Source organism: Pholcus phalangioides, unplaced genomic scaffold (genome assembly GCF_987345545.1).
Source record: "Pholcus phalangioides strain wild (caught in Gottingen) unplaced genomic scaffold, Ppha-v1.0 ptg000008l_1, whole genome shotgun sequence".
Lineage (NCBI taxonomy): Eukaryota > Metazoa > Arthropoda > Arachnida > Araneae > Pholcidae > Pholcus > Pholcus phalangioides.
This window is the reverse complement of record NW_028301601.1, coordinates 12,707,577-12,730,794: the sequence shown is the minus strand read 5'-3', so window position 1 is coordinate 12,730,794 and position 23,218 is coordinate 12,707,577. Positions and strand designations below refer to the sequence as shown.

The 23,218-nt window shown below is 50.6% G+C and overlaps 1 non-coding gene across 1 annotated transcript; it reads right to left on the bottom strand.

Moving 5' to 3' along the window:
- Positions 1–21,928: 21,928 nt before the first annotated feature.
- On the bottom strand, positions 21,929–22,134 carry LOC149083761 (small nucleolar RNA U3). The gene has a single exon (XR_016193146.1). It is a non-coding gene; the product is annotated as a small nucleolar RNA U3 (small nucleolar RNA).
- Between the last annotated feature and the right edge of the window lie 1,084 nt (positions 22,135–23,218).

Genomic DNA, 23,218 nt, shown 5'->3' with positions numbered 1-23,218 from the left:
CAAGAAGGCCCTTGCCCGCTCAACAAAGAAGCCCTGTTTAGACCGGTCGACGTGTAGGCGAGCATTCGATGCAAGCATGAAAATCCCATTCACTAAACTCTGTCAAATGACCCCACACTGAAATAATAAAATGCTTCAGATCTAAGCCCGTTCGAGGGTACCACCGAACCTCTTTTGAAGGGGTCCGTATCACCGGACTGGTATCCCTCTAGTGCTTTCCACCACCCTACACGATTTTCGGAAGGAGCGAAAAAGCCTCAGACACTCCGTCAAGAACACCGGGATGATTCTTGACTCGCGAATCCAAACGGTTCGTTGATCGGGACAAGAAGGCCCTTGCCCGCTCAACAAAGAAGCCCTGTTTAGACCGGTCGACGTGTAGGCGAGCATTCGATGCAAGCATGAAACACCCATTAACTAAATCAGTCAAGTGACCCCACACTGAAATAATAAAACGCTTCACATCTAAGCCCGTTCGAGGGTACCACCGAACCTCTTTGGAAGGGGCCCGTATCACCGGAGTGGTATCCCTCTAGTGCTTTCCACCACCCTACACGATTTTCGGAAGGAGCGAAAAAGCCTCAGACACTCCGTCAAGAACACCGGGATGATTCTTGACTCACGAATCCAAACGGTTCGTCGATCGGGACAAGAAGGCCCTTGCCCGCTCAACACAGAAGCCCTGTTCAGACCGGTCGACGTGTAGGCGAGCATTCGATGCAAGCATGAAACACCCATTAACTAAAATCTGTCAAATGACCCCACACTGAAATAATAAAACGCTTCACATCTAAGCCCGTTCGAGGGTACCACCGAACCTCTTTGGAAGGGGCCCGTATCACCGGACTGGTATCCCTCTAGTGCTTTCCACCACCCTACACGATTTTCGGAAGGAGCGAAAAAGCCTGAGACACTCCGTCAAGAACACCGGGATAATTCTTGACTCGCGAATCCAAACGGTTCGTTGATCGGGACAAGAAGGCCCTTGCCCGCTCAACAAAGAAGCCCTGTTTAGACCGGTCGACGTGTAGGCGAGCATTCGATGCAAGCATGAAAATCCCATTGACTAAACTCTGTCAAGTGACCCCACACTGAAATAATAAAACGCTTCACATCTAAGCCCGTTCGAGGGTACCACCGAACCTCTTTTGAAGGGGTCCGTATCACCGGACTGGTATCCCTCTAGTGCTTTCCACCACCCTACACGATTTTCGGAAGGAGCGAAAAAGCCTCAGACACTCCGTCAAGAACACCGGGATGATTCTTGACTCGCGAATCCAAACGGTTCGTTGATCGGGACAAGAAGGCCCTTGCCCGCTCAACAAAGAAGCCCTGTTTAGACCGGTCGACGTGTAGGCGAGCATTCGATGCAAGCATGAAACACCCATTAACTAAATCTGTCAAGTGACCCCACACTGAAATAATAAAACGCTTCACATCTAAGCCCGTTCGAGGGTACCACCGAACCTCTTTGGAAGGGGCCCGTATCACCGGAGTGGTATCCCTCTAGTGCTTTCCACCACCCTACACGATTTTCGGAAGGAGCGAAAAAGCCTCAGACACTCCGTCAAGAACACCGGGATGATTCTTGACTCGCGAATCCAAACGGTTCGTTGATCGGGACAAGAAGGCCCTTGCCCGCTCAACAAAGAAGCCCTATTTAGACCGGTCGACGTGTAGGCGAGCATTCGATGCAAGCATGAAAATCCCATTCACTAAACTCTGTCAAGTGACCCCACACTGAAATAATAAAACGCTTCACATCTAAGCCCGTTCGAGGGTACCACCGAACCTCTTTTGAAGGGGTCCGTATCACCGGACTGGTATCCCTCTAGTGCTTTCCACCACCCTACACGATTTTCGGAAGGAGCGAAAAAGCCTCAGACACTCCGTCAAGAACACCGGGATGATTCTTGACTCGCGAATCCAAACGGTTCGTTGATCGGGACAAGAAGGCCCTTGCCCGCTCAACAAAGAAGCCCTGTTTAGACCGGTCGACGTGTAGGCGAGCATTCGATGCAAGCATGAAACACCCATTAACTAAATCTGTCAAGTGACCCCACACTGAAATAATAAAACGCTTCACATCTAAGCCCGTTCGAGGGTACCTCCGAACCTCTTTGGAAGGGGCCCGTATCACCGGAGTGGTATCCCTCTAGTGCTTTCCACCACCCTACACGATTTTCGGAAGGAGCGAAAAAGCCTCAGACACTCCGTCAAGAACACCGGGATGATTCTTGACTCCCGAATCCAAACGGTTCGTCGATCGGGACAAGAAGGCCCTTGCCCGCTCAACACAGAAGCCCTGTTTAGACCGGTCGACGTGTAGGCGAGCATTCGATGCAAGCATGAAACACCCATTAACTAAAATCTGTCAAATGACTCCACACTGAAATAATAAAACGCTTCACATCTAAGCCCGTTCGAGGTACCACCGAACCTCTTTGGAAGGGGCCCGTATCACCGGACTGGTATCCCTCTAGTGCTTTCCACCACCCTACACGATTTTCGGAAGGAGCGAAAAAGCCTCAGACACTCCGTCAAGAACACCGGGATGATTCTTGACTCGCGAATCCAAACGGTTCGTTGATCGGGACAAGAAGGCCCTTGCCCGCTCAACAAAGAAGCCCTGTTTAGACCGGTCGACGTGTAGGCGAGCATTCGATGCAAGCATGAAAATCCCATTCACTAAACTCTGTCAAGTGACCCCACACTGAAATAATAAAACGCTTCACATCTAAGCCCGTTCGAGGGTACCACCGAACCTCTTTGAAAGGGGTCCGTATCACCGGACTGGTATCCCTCTAGTGCTTTCCACCACCCTACACGATTTTCGGAAGGAGCGAAAAAGCCTCAGACACTCCGTCAAGAACACCGGGATGATTCTTGACTCGCGAATCCAAACGGTTCGTTGATCGGGACAAGAAGGCCCTTGCCCGCTCAACAAAGAAGCCCTGTTTAGACCGGTCGACGTGTAGGCGAGCATTCGATGCAAGCATGAAACACCCATTAACTAAATCTGTCAAGTGACCCCACACTGAAATAATAAAACGCTTCACATCTAAGCCCGTTCGAGGGTACCACCGAACCTCTTTGGAAGGGGCCCGTATCACCGGAGTGGTATCCCTCTAGTGCTTTCCACCACCCTACACGATTTTCGGAAGGAGCGAAAAAGCCTCAGACACTCCGTCAAGAACACCGGGATGATTCTTGACTCCCGAATCCAAACGGTTCGTCGATCGGGACAAGAAGGCCCTTGCCCGCTCAACACAGAAGCCCTGTTTAGACCGGTCGACGTGTAGGCGAGCATTCGATGCAAGCATGAAACACCCATTAACTAAAATCTGTCAAATGACCCCACACTGAAATAATAAAACGCTTCACATCTAAGCCCGTTCGAGGTACCACCGAACCTCTTTGGAAGGGGCCCGTATCACCGGACTGGTATCCCTCTAGTGCTTTCCACCACCCTACACGATTTTCGGAAGGAGCGAAAAAGCCTCAGACACTCCGTCAAGAACACCGGGATGATTCTTGACTCGCGAATCCAAACGGTTCGTTGATCGGGACAAGAAGGCCCTTGCCCGCTCAACAAAGAAGCCCTGTTTAGACCGGTCGACGTGTAGGCGAGCATTCGATGCAAGCATGAAAATCCCATTAACTAAATCTGTCAAGTGACCCCACACTGAAATAATAAAATGCTTCATGTCTATGCCCGTTCGAGGGTACCACCGAACCTCTTTGGAAGGGGTCCGTATCACCGGACTGGTATCCCTCTAGTGCTTTCCACCACCCTACACGATTTTCGGAAGGAGCGAAAAAGCCTCCAAGAAGGCCCTTGCCCGCTCAACAAAGAAGCCCTATTTAGACCGGTCGACGTGTAGGCGAGCATTCGATGCAAGCATGAAAATCCCATTCACTAAATTCTGTCAAGTGACCCCACACTGAAATAATAAAACGCTTCACATCTAAGCCCGTTCGAGGGTACCACCGAACCTCTTTGAAAGGGGTCCGTATCACCGGACTGGTATCCCTCTAGTGCTTTCCACCACCCTACACGATTTTCGGAAGGAGCGAAAAAGCCTCAGACACTCCGTCAAGAACACCGGGATGATTCTTGACTCGCGAATCCAAACGGTTCGTTGATCGGGACAAGAAGGCCCTTGCCCGCTCAACAAAGAAGCCCTGTTTAGACCGGTCGACGTGTAGGCGAGCATTCGATGCAAGCATGAAACACCCATTAACTAAATCTGTCAAGTGACCCCACACTGAAGTAATAAAACGCTTCACATCTAAGCCCGTTCGAGGGTACCACCGAACCTCTTTGGAAGGGGCCCGTATCACCGGAGTGGTATCCCTCTAGTGCTTTCCACCACCCTACACGATTTTCGGAAGGAGCGAAAAAGCCTCAGACACTCCGTCAAGAACACCGGGATGATTCTTGACTCCCGAATCCAAACGGTTCGTCGATCGGGACAAGAAGGCCCTTGCCCGCTCAACACAGAAGCCCTGTTTAGACCGGTCGACGTGTAGGCGAGCATTCGATGCAAGCATGAAACACCCATTAACTAAATCTGTCAAATGACCCCACACTGAAATAATAAAACGCTTCACATCTAAGCCCGTTCGAGGTACCACCGAACCTCTTTGGAAGGGGTCCGTATCACCGGACTGGTATCCCTCTAGTGCTTTCCACCACCCTACACGATTTTCGGAAGGAGCGAAAAAGCCTCAGACACTCCGTCAAGAACACCGGGATGATTCTTGACTCGCGAATCCAAACGGTTCGTCGATCGGGACAAGAAGGCCCTTGCCCGCTCAACAAAGAAGCCCTGTTTAGACCGGTCGACGTGTAGGCGAGCATTCGATGCAAGCATGAAACACACATTAACTAAAATCTGTCAAATGACCCCACACTGAAATAATAAAACGCTTCACATCTAAGCCCGTTCGAGGGTACCACCGAACCTCTTTTGAAGGGGTCCGTATCACCGGACTGGTATCCCTCTAGTGCTTTCCACCACCCTACACGATTTTCGGAAGGAGCGAAAAAGCCTCAGACACTCCGTCAAGAACACCGGGATGATTCTTGACTCGCGAATCCAAACGGTTCGTTGATCGGGACAAGAAGGCCCTTGCCCGCTCAACAAAGAAGCCCTGTTTAGACCGGTCGACGTGTAGGCGAGCATTCGATGCAAGCATGAAACACCCATTAACTAAATCTGTCAAGTGACCCCACACTGAAATAATAAAACGCTTCACATCTAAGCCCGTTCGAGGGTACCTCCGAACCTCTTTGGAAGGGGCCCGTATCACCGGAGTGGTATCCCTCTAGTGCTTTCCACCACCCTACACGATTTTCGGAAGGAGCGAAAAAGCCTCAGACACTCCGTCAAGAACACCGGGATGATTCTTGACTCCCGAATCCAAACGGTTCGTCGATCGGGACAAGAAGGCCCTTGCCCGCTCAACACAGAAGCCCTGTTTAGACCGGTCGACGTGTAGGCGAGCATTCGATGCAAGCATGAAACACCCATTAACTAAAATCTGTCAAATGACCCCACACTGAAATAATAAAACGCTTCACATCTAAGCCCGTTCGAGGTACCACCGAACCTCTTTGGAAGGGGCCCGTATCACCGGACTGGTATCCCTCTAGTGCTTTCCACCACCCCACACGATTTTCGGAAGGAGCGAAAAAGCCTCAGACACTCCGTCAAGAACACCGGGATGATTCTTGACTCGCGAATCCAAACGGTTCGTTGATCGGGACAAGAAGGCCCTTGCCCGCTCAACAAAGAAGCCCTGTTTAGACCGGTCGACGTGTAGGCGAGCATTCGATGCAAGCATGAAAATCCCATTAACTAAATCTGTCAAGTGACCCCACACTGAAATAATAAAATGCTTCATGTCTAAGCCCGTTCGAGGGTACCACCGAACCTCTTTGGAAGGGGTCCGTATCACCGGACTGGTATCCCTCTAGTGCTTTCCACCACCCTACACGATTTTCGGAAGGAGCGAAAAAGCCTCAGACACTTCGTCAAGAACACCGGGATGATTCTTGACTCGCGAATCCAAACGGTTCGTTGATCGGGACAAGAAGGCCCTTGCCCGCTCAACAAAGAAGCCCTATTTAGACCGGTCGACGTGTAGGCGAGCATTCGATGCAAGCATGAAAATCCCATTCACTAAACTCTGTCAAGTGACCCCACACTGAAATAATAAAACGCTTCACATCTAAGCCCGTTCGAGGGTACCACCGAACCTCTTTGAAAGGGGTCCGTATCACCGGACTGGTATCCCTCTAGTGCTTTCCACCACCCTACACGATTTTCGGAAGGAGCGAAAAAGCCTCAGACACTCCGTCAAGAACACCGGGATGATTCTTGACTCGCGAATCCAAACGGTTCGTTGATCGGGACAAGAAGGCCCTTGCCCGCTCAACAAAGAAGCCCTGTTTAGACCGGTCGACGTGTAGGCGAGCATTCGATGCAAGCATGAAACACCCATTAACTAAATCTGTCAAGTGACCCCACACTGAAATAATAAAACGCTTCACATCTAAGCCCGTTCGAGGGTACCACCGAACCTCTTTGGAAGGGGCCCGTATCACCGGAGTGGTATCCCTCTAGTGCTTTCCACCACCCTACACGATTATCGGAAGGAGCGAAAAAGCCTCAGACACTCCGTCAAGAACACCGGGATGATTCTTGACTCACGAATCCAAACGGTTCGTCGATCGGGACAAGAAGGCCCTTGCCCGCTCAACACAGAAGCCCTGTTTAGACCGGTCGACGTGTAGGCGAGCATTCGATGCAAGCATGAAACACCCATTAACTAAATCTGTCAAATGACCCCACACTGAAATAATAAAACGCTTCACATCTAAGCCCGTTCGAGGTACCACCGAACCTCTTTGGAAGGGGCCCGTATCACCGGACTGGTATCCCTCTAGTGCTTTCCACCACCCTACACGATTTTCGGAAGGAGCGAAAAAGCCTCAGACACTCCGTCAAGAACACCGGGATGATTCTTGACTCGCGAATCCAAACGGTTCGTTGATCGGGACAAGAAGGCCCTTGCCCGCTCAACAAAGAAGCCCTGTTTAGACCGGTCGACGTGTAGGCGAGCATTCGATGCAAGCATGAAACACCCATTAACTAAAATCTGTCAAATGACCCCACACTGAAATAATAAAATGCTTCAGATCTAAGCCCGTTCGAGGGTACCACCGAACCTCTTTTGAAGGGGTCCGTATCACCGGACTGGTATCCCTCTAGTGCTTTCCACCACCCTACACGATTTTCGGAAGGAGCGAAAAAGCCTCAGACACTCCGTCAAGAACACCGGGATGATTCTTGACTCGCGAATCCAAACGGTTCGTTGATCGGGACAAGAAGGCCCTTGCCCGCTCAACAAAGAAGCCCTGTTTAGACCGGTCGACGTGTAGGCGAGCATTCGATGCAAGCATGAAACACCCATTAACTAAATCTGTCAAGTGACCCCACACTGAAATAATAAAACGCTTCACATCTAAGCCCGTTCGAGGGTACCACCGAACCTCTTTGGAAGGGGCCCGTATCACCGGAGTGGTATCCCTCTAGTGCTTTCCACCACCCTACACGATTTTCGGAAGGAGCGAAAAAGCCTCAGACACTCCGTCAAGAACACCGGGATGATTCTTGACTCACGAATCCAAACGGTTCGTCGATCGGGACAAGAAGGCCCTTGCCCGCTCAAAACAGAAGCCCTGTTTAGACCGGTCGACGTGTAGGCGAGCATTCGATGCAAGCATGAAACACCCATTAACTAAAATCTGTCAAATGACCCCACACTGAAATAATAAAACGCTTCACATCTAAGCCCGTTCGAGGGTACCACCGAACCTCTTCGGAAGGGGCCCGTATCACCGGAGTGGTATCCCTCTAGTGCTTTCCACCACCCTACACGATTTTCGGAAGGAGCGAAAAAGCCTCAGACACTCCGTCAAGAACACCGGGATGATTCTTGACTCCCGAATCCAAACGGTTCGTCGATCGGGACAAGAAGGCCCTTGCCCGCTCAACACAGAAGCCCTGTTTAGACCGGTCGACGTGTAGGCGAGCATTCGATGCAAGCATGAAACACCCATTAACTAAATCTGTCAAATGACCCCACACTGAAATAATAAAACGCTTCACATCTAAGCCCGTTCGAGGTACCACCGAACCTCTTTGGAAGGGGCCCGTATCACCGGACTGGTATCCCTCTAGTGCTTTCCACCACCCTACACGATTTTCGGAAGGAGCGAAAAAGCCTCAGACACTCCGTCAAGAACACCGGGATGATTCTTGACTCGCGAATCCAAACGGTTCGTTGATCGGGACAAGAAGGCCCTTGCCCGCTCAACAAAGAAGCCCTGTTTAGACCGGTCGACGTGTAGGCGAGCATTCGATGCAAGAATGAAACACCCATTAACTAAAATCTGTCAAGTGACCCCACACTGAAATAATAAAATGCTTCATGTCTAAGCCCGTTCGAGGGTACCACCGAACCTCTTTGGAAGGGGTCCGTATCACCGGACTGGTATCCCTCTAGTGCTTTCCACCACCCTACACGATTTTCGGAAGGAGCGAAAAAGCCTCAGACACTCCGTCAAGAACACCGGGATGATTCTTGACTCGCGAATCCAAACGGTTCGTCGATCGGGACAAGAAGGCCCTTGCCCGCTCAACAAAGAAGCCCTGTTTAGACCGGTCGACGTGTAGGCGAGCATTCGATGCAAGCATGAAACACCCATTAACTAAAATCTGTCAAATGACCCCACACTGAAATAATAAAATGCTTCAGATCTAAGCCCGTTCGAGGGTACCACCGAACCTCTTTTGAAGGGGTCCGTATCACCGGACTGGTATCCCTCTAGTGCTTTCCACCACCCTACACGATTTTCGGAAGGAGCGAAAAAGCCTCAGACACTCCGTCAAGAACACCGGGATGATTCTTGACTCGCGAATCCAAACGGTTCGTTGATCGGGACAAGAAGGCCCTTGCCCGCTCAACAAAGAAGCCCTGTTTAGACCGGTCGACGTGTAGGCGAGCATTCGATGCAAGCATGAAACACCCATTAACTAAATCTGTCAAGTGACCCCACACTGAAATAATAAAACGCTTCACATCTAAGCCCGTTCGAGGGTACCACCGAACCTCTTTGGAAGGGGCCCGTATCACCGGAGTGGTATCCCTCTAGTGCTTTCCACCACCCTACACGATTATCGGAAGGAGCGAAAAAGCCTCAGACACTCCGTCAAGAACACCGGGATGATTCTTGACTCACGAATCCAAACGGTTCGTCGATCGGGACAAGAAGGCCCTTGCCCGCTCAACACAGAAGCCCTGTTTAGACCGGTCGACGTGTAGGCGAGCATTCGATGCAAGCATGAAACACCCATTAACTAAATCTGTCAAATGACCCCACACTGAAATAATAAAACGCTTCACATCTAAGCCCGTTCGAGGTACCACCGAACCTCTTTGGAAGGGGCCCGTATCACCGGACTGGTATCCCTCTAGTGCTTTCCACCACCCTACACGATTTTCGGAAGGAGCGAAAAAGCCTCAGACACTCCGTCAAGAACACCGGGATGATTCTTGACTCGCGAATCCAAACGGTTCGTTGATCGGGACAAGAAGGCCCTTGCCCGCTCAACAAAGAAGCCCTGTTTAGACCGGTCGACGTGTAGGCGAGCATTCGATGCAAGCATGAAACACCCATTAACTAAAATCTGTCAAATGACCCCACACTGAAATAATAAAATGCTTCAGATCTAAGCCCGTTCGAGGGTACCACCGAACCTCTTTTGAAGGGGTCCGTATCACCGGACTGGTATCCCTCTAGTGCTTTCCACCACCCTACACGATTTTCGGAAGGAGCGAAAAAGCCTCAGACACTCCGTCAAGAACACCGGGATGATTCTTGACTCGCGAATCCAAACGGTTCGTTGATCGGGACAAGAAGGCCCTTGCCCGCTCAACAAAGAAGCCCTGTTTAGACCGGTCGACGTGTAGGCGAGCATTCGATGCAAGCATGAAACACCCATTAACTAAATCTGTCAAGTGACCCCACACTGAAATAATAAAACGCTTCACATCTAAGCCCGTTCGAGGGTACCACCGAACCTCTTTGGAAGGGGCCCGTATCACCGGAGTGGTATCCCTCTAGTGCTTTCCACCACCCTACACGATTTTCGGAAGGAGCGAAAAAGCCTCAGACACTCCGTCAAGAACACCGGGATGATTCTTGACTCACGAATCCAAACGGTTCGTCGATCGGGACAAGAAGGCCCTTGCCCGCTCAAAACAGAAGCCCTGTTTAGACCGGTCGACGTGTAGGCGAGCATTCGATGCAAGCATGAAACACCCATTAACTAAAATCTGTCAAATGACCCCACACTGAAATAATAAAACGCTTCACATCTAAGCCCGTTCGAGGGTACCACCGAACCTCTTTGGAAGGGGCCCGTATCACCGGAGTGGTATCCCTCTAGTGCTTTCCACCACCCTACACGATTTTCGGAAGGAGCGAAAAAGCCTCAGACACTCCGTCAAGAACACCGGGATGATTCTTGACTCCCGAATCCAAACGGTTCGTCGATCGGGACAAGAAGGCCCTTGCCCGCTCAACACAGAAGCCCTGTTTAGACCGGTCGACGTGTAGGCGAGCATTCGATGCAAGCATGAAACACCCATTAACTAAATCTGTCAAATGACCCCACACTGAAATAATAAAACGCTTCACATCTAAGCCCGTTCGAGGTACCACCGAACCTCTTTGGAAGGGGCCCGTATCACCGGACTGGTATCCCTCTAGTGCTTTCCACCACCCTACACGATTTTCGGAAGGAGCGAAAAAGCCTCAGACACTCCGTCAAGAACACCGGGATGATTCTTGACTCGCGAATCCAAACGGTTCGTTGATCGGGACAAGAAGGCCCTTGCCCGCTCAACAAAGAAGCCCTGTTTAGACCGGTCGACGTGTAGGCGAGCATTCGATGCAAGAATGAAACACCCATTAACTAAAATCTGTCAAGTGACCCCACACTGAAATAATAAAATGCTTCATGTCTAAGCCCGTTCGAGGGTACCACCGAACCTCTTTGGAAGGGGTCCGTATCACCGGACTGGTATCCCTCTAGTGCTTTCCACCACCCTACACGATTTTCGGAAGGAGCGAAAAAGCCTCAGACACTCCGTCAAGAACACCGGGATGATTCTTGACTCGCGAATCCAAACGGTTCGTCGATCGGGACAAGAAGGCCCTTGCCCGCTCAACAAAGAAGCCCTGTTTAGACCGGTCGACGTGTAGGCGAGCATTCGATGCAAGCATGAAACACCCATTAACTAAAATCTGTCAAATGACCCCACACTGAAATAATAAAATGCTTCAGATCTAAGCCCGTTCGAGGGTACCACCGAACCTCTTTTGAAGGGGTCCGTATCACCGGACTGGTATCCCTCTAGTGCTTTCCACCACCCTACACGATTTTCGGAAGGAGCGAAAAAGCCTCAGACACTCCGTCAAGAACACCGGGATGATTCTTGACTCGCGAATCCAAACGGTTCGTTGATCGGGACAAGAAGGCCCTTGCCCGCTCAACAAAGAAGCCCTGTTTAGACCGGTCGACGTGTAGGCGAGCATTCGATGCAAGCATGAAACACCCATTAACTAAATCTGTCAAGTGACCCCACACTGAAATAATAAAACGCTTCACATCTAAGCCCGTTCGAGGGTACCACCGAACCTCTTTGGAAGGGGCCCGTATCACCGGAGTGGTATCCCTCTAGTGCTTTCCACCACCCTACACGATTTTCGGAAGGAGCGAAAAAGCCTCAGACACTCCGTCAAGAACACCGGGATGATTCTTGACTCACGAATCCAAACGGTTCGTCGATCGGGACAAGAAGGCCCTTGCCCGCTCAAAACAGAAGCCCTGTTTAGACCGGTCGACGTGTAGGCGAGCATTCGATGCAAGCATGAAACACCCATTAACTAAAATCTGTCAAATGACCCCACACTGAAATAATAAAACGCTTCACATCTAAGCCCGTTCGAGGGTACCACCGAACCTCTTTGGAAGGGGCCCGTATCACCGGAGTGGTATCCCTCTAGTGCTTTCCACCACCCTACACGATTTTCGGAAGGAGCGAAAAAGCCTCAGACACTCCGTCAAGAACACCGGGATGATTCTTGACTCCCGAATCCAAACGGTTCGTCGATCGGGACAAGAAGGCCCTTGCCCGCTCAACACAGAAGCCCTGTTTAGACCGGTCGACGTGTAGGCGAGCATTCGATGCAAGCATGAAACACCCATTAACTAAATCTGTCAAATGACCCCACACTGAAATAATAAAACGCTTCACATCTAAGCCCGTTCGAGGTACCACCGAACCTCTTTGGAAGGGGCCCGTATCACCGGACTGGTATCCCTCTAGTGCTTTCCACCACCCTACACGATTTTCGGAAGGAGCGAAAAAGCCTCAGACACTCCGTCAAGAACACCGGGATGATTCTTGACTCGCGAATCCAAACGGTTCGTTGATCGGGACAAGAAGGCCCTTGCCCGCTCAACAAAGAAGCCCTGTTTAGACCGGTCGACGTGTAGGCGAGCATTCGATGCAAGAATGAAACACCCATTAACTAAAATCTGTCAAGTGACCCCACACTGAAATAATAAAATGCTTCATGTCTAAGCCCGTTCGAGGGTACCACCGAACCTCTTTGGAAGGGGTCCGTATCACCGGACTGGTATCCCTCTAGTGCTTTCCACCACCCTACACGATTTTCGGAAGGAGCGAAAAAGCCTCAGACACTCCGTCAAGAACACCGGGATGATTCTTGACTCGCGAATCCAAACGGTTCGTCGATCGGGACAAGAAGGCCCTTGCCCGCTCAACAAAGAAGCCCTGTTTAGACCGGTCGACGTGTAGGCGAGCATTCGATGCAAGCATGAAACACCCATTAACTAAAATCTGTCAAATGACCCCACACTGAAATAATAAAATGCTTCAGATCTAAGCCCGTTCGAGGGTACCACCGAACCTCTTTTGAAGGGGTCCGTATCACCGGACTGGTATCCCTCTAGTGCTTTCCACCACCCTACACGATTTTCGGAAGGAGCGAAAAAGCCTCAGACACTCCGTCAAGAACACCGGGATGATTCTTGACTCGCGAATCCAAACGGTTCGTTGATCGGGACAAGAAGGCCCTTGCCCGCTCAACAAAGAAGCCCTGTTTAGACCGGTCGAAGTGTAGGCGAGCATTCGATGCAAGCATGAAACACCCATTAACTAAATCTGTCAAGTGACCCCACACTGAAATAATAAAACGCTTCACATCTAAGCCCGTTCGAGGGTACCACCGAACCTCTTTGGAAGGGGCCCGTATCACCGGAGTGGTATCCCTCTAGTGCTTTCCACCACCCTACACGATTTTCGGAAGGAGCGAAAAAGCCTCAGACACTCCGTCAAGAACACCGGGATGATTCTTGACTCACGAATCCAAACGGTTCGTCGATCGGGACAAGAAGGCCCTTGCCCGCTCAACACAGAAGCCCTGTTTAGACCGGTCGACGTGTAGGCGAGCATTCGATGCAAGCATGAAACACCCATTAACTAAAATCTGTCAAATGACCCCACACTGAAATAATAAAACGCTTCACATCTAAGCCCGTTCGAGGGTACCACCGAACCTCTTTGGAAGGGGCCCGTATCACCGGAGTGGTATCCCTCTAGTGCTTTCCACCACCCTACACGATTTTCGGAAGGAGCGAAAAAGCCTCAGACACTCCGTCAAGAACACCGGGATGATTCTTGACTCCCGAATCCAAACGGTTCGTCGATCGGGACAAGAAGGCCCTTGCCCGCTCAACACAGAAGCCCTGTTTAGACCGGTCGACGTGTAGGCGAGCATTCGATGCAAGCATGAAACACCCATTAACTAAATCTGTCAAATGACCCCACACTGAAATAATAAAACGCTTCACATCTAAGCCCGTTCGAGGTACCACCGAACCTCTTTGGAAGGGGCCCGTATCACCGGACTGGTATCCCTCTAGTGCTTTCCACCACCCTACACGATTTTCGGAAGGAGCGAAAAAGCCTCAGACACTCCGTCAAGAACACCGGGATGATTCTTGACTCGCGAATCCAAACGGTTCGTTGATCGGGACAAGAAGGCCCTTGCCCGCTCAACAAAGAAGCCCTGTTTAGACCGGTCGACGTGTAGGCGAGCATTCGATGCAAGAATGAAACACCCATTAACTAAAATCTGTCAAGTGACCCCACACTGAAATAATAAAATGCTTCATGTCTAAGCCCGTTCGAGGGTACCACCGAACCTCTTTGGAAGGGGTCCGTATCACCGGACTGGTATCCCTCTAGTGCTTTCCACCACCCTACACGATTTTCGGAAGGAGCGAAAAAGCCTCAGACACTCCGTCAAGAACACCGGGATGATTCTTGACTCGCGAATCCAAACGGTTCGTCGACCGGGACAAGAAGGCCCTTGCCCGCTCAACAAAGAAGCCCTGTTTAGACCGGTCGACGTGTAGGCGAGCATTCGATGCAAGCATGAAACACCCATTAACTAAAATCTGTCAAATGACCCCACACTGAAATAATAAAATGCTTCAGATCTAAGCCCGTTCGAGGGTACCACCGAACCTCTTTTGAAGGGGTCCGTATCACCGGACTGGTATCCCTCTAGTGCTTTCCACCACCCTACACGATTTTCGGAAGGAGCGAAAAAGCCTCAGACACTCCGTCAAGAACACCGGGATGATTCTTGACTCGCGAATCCAAACGGTTCGTTGATCGGGACAAGAAGGCCCTTGCCCGCTCAACAAAGAAGCCCTGTTTAGACCGGTCGACGTGTAGGCGAGCATTCGATGCAAGCATGAAACACCCATTAACTAAATCTGTCAAGTGACCCCACACTGAAATAATAAAACGCTTCACATCTAAGCCCGTTCGAGGGTACCACCGAACCTCTTTGGAAGGGGCCCGTATCACCGGAGTGGTATCCCTCTAGTGCTTTCCACCACCCTACACGATTTTCGGAAGGAGCGAAAAAGCCTCAGACACTCCGTCAAGAACACCGGGATGATTCTTGACTCACGAATCCAAACGGTTCGTCGATCGGGACAAGAAGGCCCTTGCCCGCTCAACACAGAAGCCCTGTTTAGACCGGTCGACGTGTAGGCGAGCATTCGATGCAAGCATGAAACACCCATTAACTAAAATCTGTCAAATGACCCCACACTGAAATAATAAAACGCTTCACATCTAAGCCCGTTCGAGGGTACCACCGAACCTCTTTGGAAGGGGCCCGTATCACCGGAGTGGTATCCCTCTAGTGCTTTCCACCACCCTACACGATTTTCGGAAGGAGCGAAAAAGCCTCAGACACTCCGTCAAGAACACCGGGATGATTCTTGACTCCCGAATCCAAACGGTTCGTCGATCGGGACAAGAAGGCCCTTGCCCGCTCAACACAGAAGCCCTGTTTAGACCGGTCGACGTGTAGGCGAGCATTCGATGCAAGCATGAAACACCCATTAACTAAATCTGTCAAATGACCCCACACTGAAATAATAAAACGCTTCACATCTAAGCCCGTTCGAGGTACCACCGAACCTCTTTGGAAGGGGCCCGTATCACCGGAGAGGTATCCCTCTAGTGCTTTCCACCACCCTACACGATTTTCGGAAGGAGCGAAAAAGCCTCAGACACTCCGTCAAGAACACCGGGATGATTCTTGACTCGCGAATCCAAACGGTTCGTTGATCGGGACAAGAAGGCCCTTGCCCGCTCAACAAAGAAGCCCTGTTTAGACCGGTCGACGTGTAGGCGAGCATTCGATGCAAGCATGAAACACCCATTAACTAAAATCTGTCAAATGACCCCACACTGAAATAATAAAATGCTTCAGATCTAAGCCCGTTCGAGGGTACCACCGAACCTCTTTTGAAGGGGTCCGTATCACCGGACTGGTATCCCTCTAGTGCTTTCCACCACCCTACACGATTTTCGGAAGGAGCGAAAAAGCCTCAGACACTCCGTCAAGAACACCGGGATGATTCTTGACTCGCGAATCCAAACGGTTCGTTGATCGGGACAAGAAGGCCCTTGCCCGCTCAACAAAGAAGCCCTGTTTAGACCGGTCGACGTGTAGGCGAGCATTCGATGCAAGCATGAAACACCCATTAACTAAATCTGTCAAGTGACCCCACACTGAAATAATAAAACGCTTCACATCTAAGCCCGTTCGAGGGTACCACCGAACCTCTTTGGAAGGGGCCCGTATCACCGGAGTGGTATCCCTCTAGTGCTTTCCACCACCCTACACGATTTTCGGAAGGAGCGAAAAAGCCTCAGACACTCCGTCAAGAACACCGGGATGATTCTTGACTCACGAATCCAAACGGTTCGTCGATCGGGACAAGAAGGCCCTTGCCCGCTCAAAACAGAAGCCCTGTTTAGACCGGTCGACGTGTAGGCGAGCATTCGATGCAAGCATGAAACACCCATTAACTAAAATCTGTCAAATGACCCCACACTGAAATAATAAAACGCTTCACATCTAAGCCCGTTCGAGGGTACCACCGAACCTCTTTGGAAGGGGCCCGTATCTCCGGAGTGGTATCCCTCTAGTGCTTTCCACCACCCTACACGATTTTCGGAAGGAGCGAAAAAGCCTCAGACACTCCGTCAAGAACACCGGGATGATTCTTGACTCGCGAATCCAAACGGTTCGTTGATCGGGACAAGAAGGCCCTTGCCCGCTCAACAAAGAAGCCCTGTTTAGACCGGTCGACGTGTAGGCGAGCATTCGATGCAAGAATGAAACACCCATTAACTAAAATCTGTCAAGTGACCCCACACTGAAATAATAAAATGCTTCATGTCTAAGCCCGTTCGAGGGTACCACCGAACCTCTTTGGAAGGGGTCCGTATCACCGGACTGGTATCCCTCTAGTGCTTTCCACCACCCTACACGATTTTCGGAAGGAGCGAAAAAGCCTCAGACACTCCGTCAAGAACACCGGGATGATTCTTGACTCGCGAATCCAAACGGTTCGTCGATCGGGACAAGAAGGCCCTTGCCCGCTCAACAAAGAAGCCCTGTTTAGACCGGTCGACGTGTAGGCGAGCATTCGATGCAAGCATGAAACACCCATTAACTAAAATCTGTCAAATGACCCCACACTGAAATAATAAAACGCTTCACATCTAAGCCCGTTCGAGGGTACCACCGAACCTCTTTGGAAGGGGCCCGTATCACCGGAGTGGTATCCCTCTAGTGCTTTCCACCACCCTACACGATTTTCGGAAGGAGCGCAAAAGCCTCAGACACTCCGTCAAGAACACCGGGATGATTCTTGACTCACGAATCCAAACGGTTCGTCGATCGGGACAAGAAGGCCCTTGCCCGCTCAACACAGAAGCCCTGTTTAGACCGGTCGACGTGTATGCGAGCATTCGATGCAAGCATGAAACACCCATTAACTAAAATCTGTCAAATGACCCCACACTGAAATAATAAAACGCTTCACATCTAAGCCCGTTCGAGGGTACCACCGAACCTCTTTGGAAGGGGCCCGTATCACCGGAGTGGTATCCCTCTAGTGCTTTCCACCACCCTACACGATTTTCGGAAGGAGCGAAAAAGCCTCAGACACGCCGTCAATTTCACCGGGATGATTCTTGACTCGCGAATCCAAACGGTTCGTCGATCGGGACAAGAAGGCCCTTGCCCGCTCAACACAGAAGCCCTGTTTAGACCGGTCGACGTGTAGGCGAGCATTCGATGCAAGCATGAAACACCCATTAACTAAATCTGTCAAGTGACCCCACACTGAAATAATAAAACGCTTCACATCTAAGCCCGTTCGAGGGTACCACCGAACCTCTTTGGAAGGGGCCCGTATCACCGGAGTGGTATCCCTCTAGTGCTTTCCACCACCCTACACGATTTTCGGAAGGAGCGAAAAAGCCTCAGACACTCCGTCAAGAACACCGGGATGATTCTTGACTCACGAATCCAAACGGTTCGTCGATCGGGACAAGAAGGCCCTTGCCCGCTCAACACAGAAGCCCTGTTTAGACCGGTCGACGTGTAGGCGAGCATTCGATGCAAGCATGAAACACCCATTAACTAAAATCTGTCAAATGACCCCGCACTGAAATAATAAAACGCTTCACATCTAAGCCCGTTCGAGGGTACCACCGAACCTCTTTGGAAGGGGCCCGTATCACCGGACTGGTATCCCTCTAGTGCTTTCCACCACCCTACACGATTTTCGGAAGGAGCGAAAAAGCCTGAGACACTCCGTCAAGATCACCGGGATGATTCCTGACTCGCGAATCCAAACGGTTCGTTGATCGGGACAAGAAGGCCCTTGCCCGCTCAACAAAGAAGCCCTGTTGAGACCGGTCGAAGTGTAGGCGAGCATTCGATGCAAGCATGAAAATCCCATTAACTAAAATCTGTCAAGTGACCCCACACTGAAATAATAAAATGCTTCATGTCTAAGCCCGTTCGAGGGTACCACCGAACCTCTTTGGAAGGGGTCCGTATCACCGGACTGGTATCCCTCTAGTGCTTTCCACCACCCTACACGATTTTCGGAAGGAGCGAAAAAGCCTCAGACACTCCGTCAAGAACACCGGGATGATTCTTGACTCGCGAATCCAAACGGTTCGTCGATCGGGACAAGAAGGCCCTTGCCCGCTCAACAAAGAAGCCCTGTTTAGACCGGTCGACGTGTAGGCGAGCATTCGATGCAAGCATGAAACACCCATTAACTAAAATCTGTCAAATGACCCCACACTGAAATAATAAAATGCTTCAGATCTAAGCCCGTTCGAGGGTACCACCGAACCTCTTTTGAAGGGGTCCGTATCACCGGACTGGTATCCCTCTAGTGCTTTCCACCACCCTACACGATTTTCGGAAGGAGCGAAAAAGCCTCAGACACTCCGTCAAGAACACCGGGATGATTCTTGACTCGCGAATCCAAACGGTTCGTTGATCGGGACAAGAAGGCCCTTGCCCGCTCAACAAAGAAGCCCTGTTTAGACCGGTCGACGTGTAGGCGAGCATTCGATGCAAGCATGAAACACCCATTAACTAAATCTGTCAAGTGACCCCACACTGAAATAATAAAACGCTTCACATCTAAGCCCGTTCGAGGGTACCACCGAACCTCTTTGGAAGGGGCCCGTATCACCGGAGTGGTATCCCTCTAGTGCTTTCCACCACCCTACACGATTTTCGGAAGGAGCGAAAAAGCCTCAGACACTCCGTCAAGAACACCGGGATGATTCTTGACTCACGAATCCAAACGGTTCGTCGATCGGGACAAGAAGGCCCTTGCCCGCTCAACACAGAAGCCCTGTTTAGACCGGTCGACGTGTAGGCGAGCATTCGATGCAAGCATGAAACACCCATTAACTAAAATCTGTCAAATGACCCCACACTGAAATAATAAAACGCTTCACATCTAAGCCCGTTCGAGGGTACCACCGAACCTCTTTGGAAGGGGCCCGTATCACCGGAGTGGTATCCCTCTAGTGCTTTCCACCACCCTACACGATTTTCGGAAGGAGCGAAAAAGCCTCAGACACTCCGTCAAGAACACCGGGATGATTCTTGACTCCCGAATCCAAACGGTTCGTCGATCGGGACAAGAAGGCCCTTGCCCGCTCAACACAGAAGCCCTGTTTAGACCGGTCGACGTGTAGGCGAGCATTCGATGCAAGCATGAAACACCCATTAACTAAATCTGTCAAATGACCCCACACTGAAATAATAAAACGCTTCACATCTAAGCCCGTTCGAGGTACCACCGAACCTCTTTGGAAGGGGCCCGTATCACCGGACTGGTATCCCTCTAGTGCTTTCCACCACCCTACACGATTTTCGGAAGGAGCGAAAAAGCCTCAGACACTCCGTCAAGAACACCGGGATGATTCTTGACTCGCGAATCCAAACGGTTCGTCGATCGGGACAAGAAGGCCCTTGCCCGCTCAACAAAGAAGCCCTGTTTAGACCGGTCGACGTGTAGGCGAGCATTCGATGCAAGCATGAAACACCCATTAACTAAAATCTGTCAAATGACCCCACACTGAAATAATAAAATGCTTCAGATCTAAGCCCGTTCGAGGGTACCACCGAACCTCTTTTGAAGGGGTCCGTATCACCGGACTGGTATCCCTCTAGTGCTTTCCACCACCCTACACGATTTTCGGAAGGAGCGAAAAAGCCTCAGACACTCCGTCAAGAACACCGGGATGATTCTTGACTCGCGAATCCAAACGGTTCGTTGATCGGGACAAGAAGGCCCTTGCCCGCTCAACAAAGAAGCCCTGTTTAGACCGGTCGACGTGTAGGCGAGCATTCGATGCAAGCATGAAACACCCATTAACTAAATCTGTCAAGTGACCCCACACTGAAATAATAAAACGCTTCACATCTAAGCCCGTTCGAGGGTACCACCGAACCTCTTTGGAAGGGGCCCGTATCACCGGAGTGGTATCCCTCTAGTGCTTTCCACCACCCTACACGATTTTCGGAAGGAGCGAAAAAGCCTCAGACACTCCGTCAAGAACACCGGGATGATTCTTGACTCGCGAATCCAAACGGTTCGTTGATCGGGACAAGAAGGCCCTTGCCCGCTCAACAAAGAAGCCCTGTTTAGACCGGTCGACGTGTAGGCGAGCATTCGATGCAAGCATGAAACACCCATTAACTAAATCTGTCAAGTGACCCCACACTGAAATAATAAAACGCTTCACATCTAAGCCCGTTCGAGGGTACCACCGAACCTCTTTGGAAGGGGCCCGTATCACCGGAGTGGTATCCCTCTAGTGCTTTCCACCACCCTACACGATTTTCGGAAGGAGCGAAAAAGCCTCAGACACTCCGTCAAGAACACCGGGATGATTCTTGACTCACGAATCCAAACGGTTCGTCGATCGGGACAAGAAGGCCCTTCCCGCTCAACACAGAAGCCCTGTTTAGACCGGTCGACGTGTAGGCGAGCATTCGATGCAAGCATGAAACACCCATTAACTAAAATCTGTCAAATGACCCCGCACTGAAATAATAAAACGCTTCACATCTAAGCCCGTTCGAGGGTACCACCGAACCTCTTTGGAAGGGGCCCGTATCACCGGACTGGTATCCCTCTAGTGCTTTCCACCACCCTACACGATTTTCGGAAGGAGCGAAAAAGCCTGAGACACTCCGTCAAGATCACCGGGATGATTCTTGACTCGCGAATCCAAACGGTTCGTTGATCGGGACAAGAAGGCCCTTGCCCGCTCAACAAAGAAGCCCTGTTTAGACCGGTCGACGTGTAGGCGAGCATTCGATGCAAGCATGAAAATCCCATTAACTAAAATCTGTCAAGTGACCCCACACTGAAATAATAAAATGCTTCATGTCTAAGCCCGTTCGAGGGTACCACCGAACCTCTTTGGAAGGGGTCCGTATCACCGGACTGGTATCCCTCTAGTGCTTTCCACCACCCTACACTATTTTCGGAAGGAGCGAAAAAGCCTCAGACACTCCGTCAAGAACACCGGGATGATTCTTGACTCGCGAATCCAAACGGTTCGTCGATCGGGACAAGAAGGTCCTTGCCCTCTCAACACAGAAGCCCTGTTTAGACCGGTCGACGTGTAGGCGAGCATTCGATGCCAGCATGAGACAGCCATTAACTAATGTTTTTGAAGTGAACCCAGAGGGAAATGTTTAAATGCTTTATATATAAACTCGTACGAGCATACCGTTACTTTACTTTACAACCAGACGTAGTCCACCGCATATAAGACATAGATACAAGAGCATTTCTAAGATTTGACAAGCCCAGAAACCTAATGGGGGAAAACCACTCAGAACGAGTTATCGCCCGAAGAACACCTTTGGGGTGTCAGGAGCGATCGTAAATGACAGCAGACCCGTGACAGTCTACCTGACGGCTTGACACTCATGAAGCAAAGTCTCACGTCATCATCGTGGTTTGAGAAAAGAGAATCCGTAAGACACGAACTCAGAAATCATAACACAGTTATAATCCTATGAAATATGATATTTATACGAATATACAAACGAACCTCTTCGGAAGGGTCCCGAATCATTGGACTGGTATCCGTTTCGAGCTTTCCACCACGCTACACGATTTTTGGGACAGAAAAAGCCTCAGACACGCCGTCAATTTCACAGGGATGATTCTTGACTCGCGAATCCAAACGGTTCGTCGATCGGGACAAGAAGGCCCTTGCCCGCTCAACACAGAAGCCCTATTTAGACCGGTCGACGTGTAGGCGAGCATACGATGCAAGCATGAAACACCCATTAACTAAATCTGTCAAGTGACCCCACACTGAAATAATAAAACGCTTCACATCTAAGCCCGTTCGAGGGTACCACCGAACCTCTTTGGAAGGGGCCCGTATCACCGGACTGGTATCCCTCTAGTGTTTTCCACCACCCTACACGATTTTCGAAAGGAGCGAAAAAGCCTCAGACACTCCGTCAAGAACACCGGGATGATTCTTGACTCACGAATCCAAACGGTTCGTCGATCGGGACAAGAAGGCCCTTGCCCGCTCAACACAGAAGCCCTGTTTAGACCGGTCGACGTGTAGGCGAGCATTCGATGCAAGCATGAAACACCCATTAACTAAAATCTGTCAAATGACCCCACACTGAAATAATAAAATGCTTCAGATCTAAGCCCGTTCGAGGGTACCACCGAACCTCTTTTGAAGGGGTCCGTATCACCGGACTGGCATCCCTCTAGTGCTTTCCACCACCCTACACGATTTTCGGAAGGAGCGAAAAAGCCTCAGACACTCCGTCAAGAACACCGGGATGATTCTTGACTCGCGAATCCAAACGGTTCGTTGATCGGGACAAGAAGGCCCTTGCCCGCTCAACACAGAAGCCCTGTTTAGACCGGTCGACGTGTAGACGAGCATTCGATGCCAGCATGAGACAGCCATTAACTAATGTTTTTGAAGTGAACCCAGAGGGAAATGTTTAAATGCTTTATATATAAACTCGTACGAGCATACCGTTACTTTACTTTACAACCAGACGTAGTCCACCGCATATAAGACATAGATACAAGAGCATTTCTAAGATTTGACAAGCCCAGAAACCTAATGGGGGAAA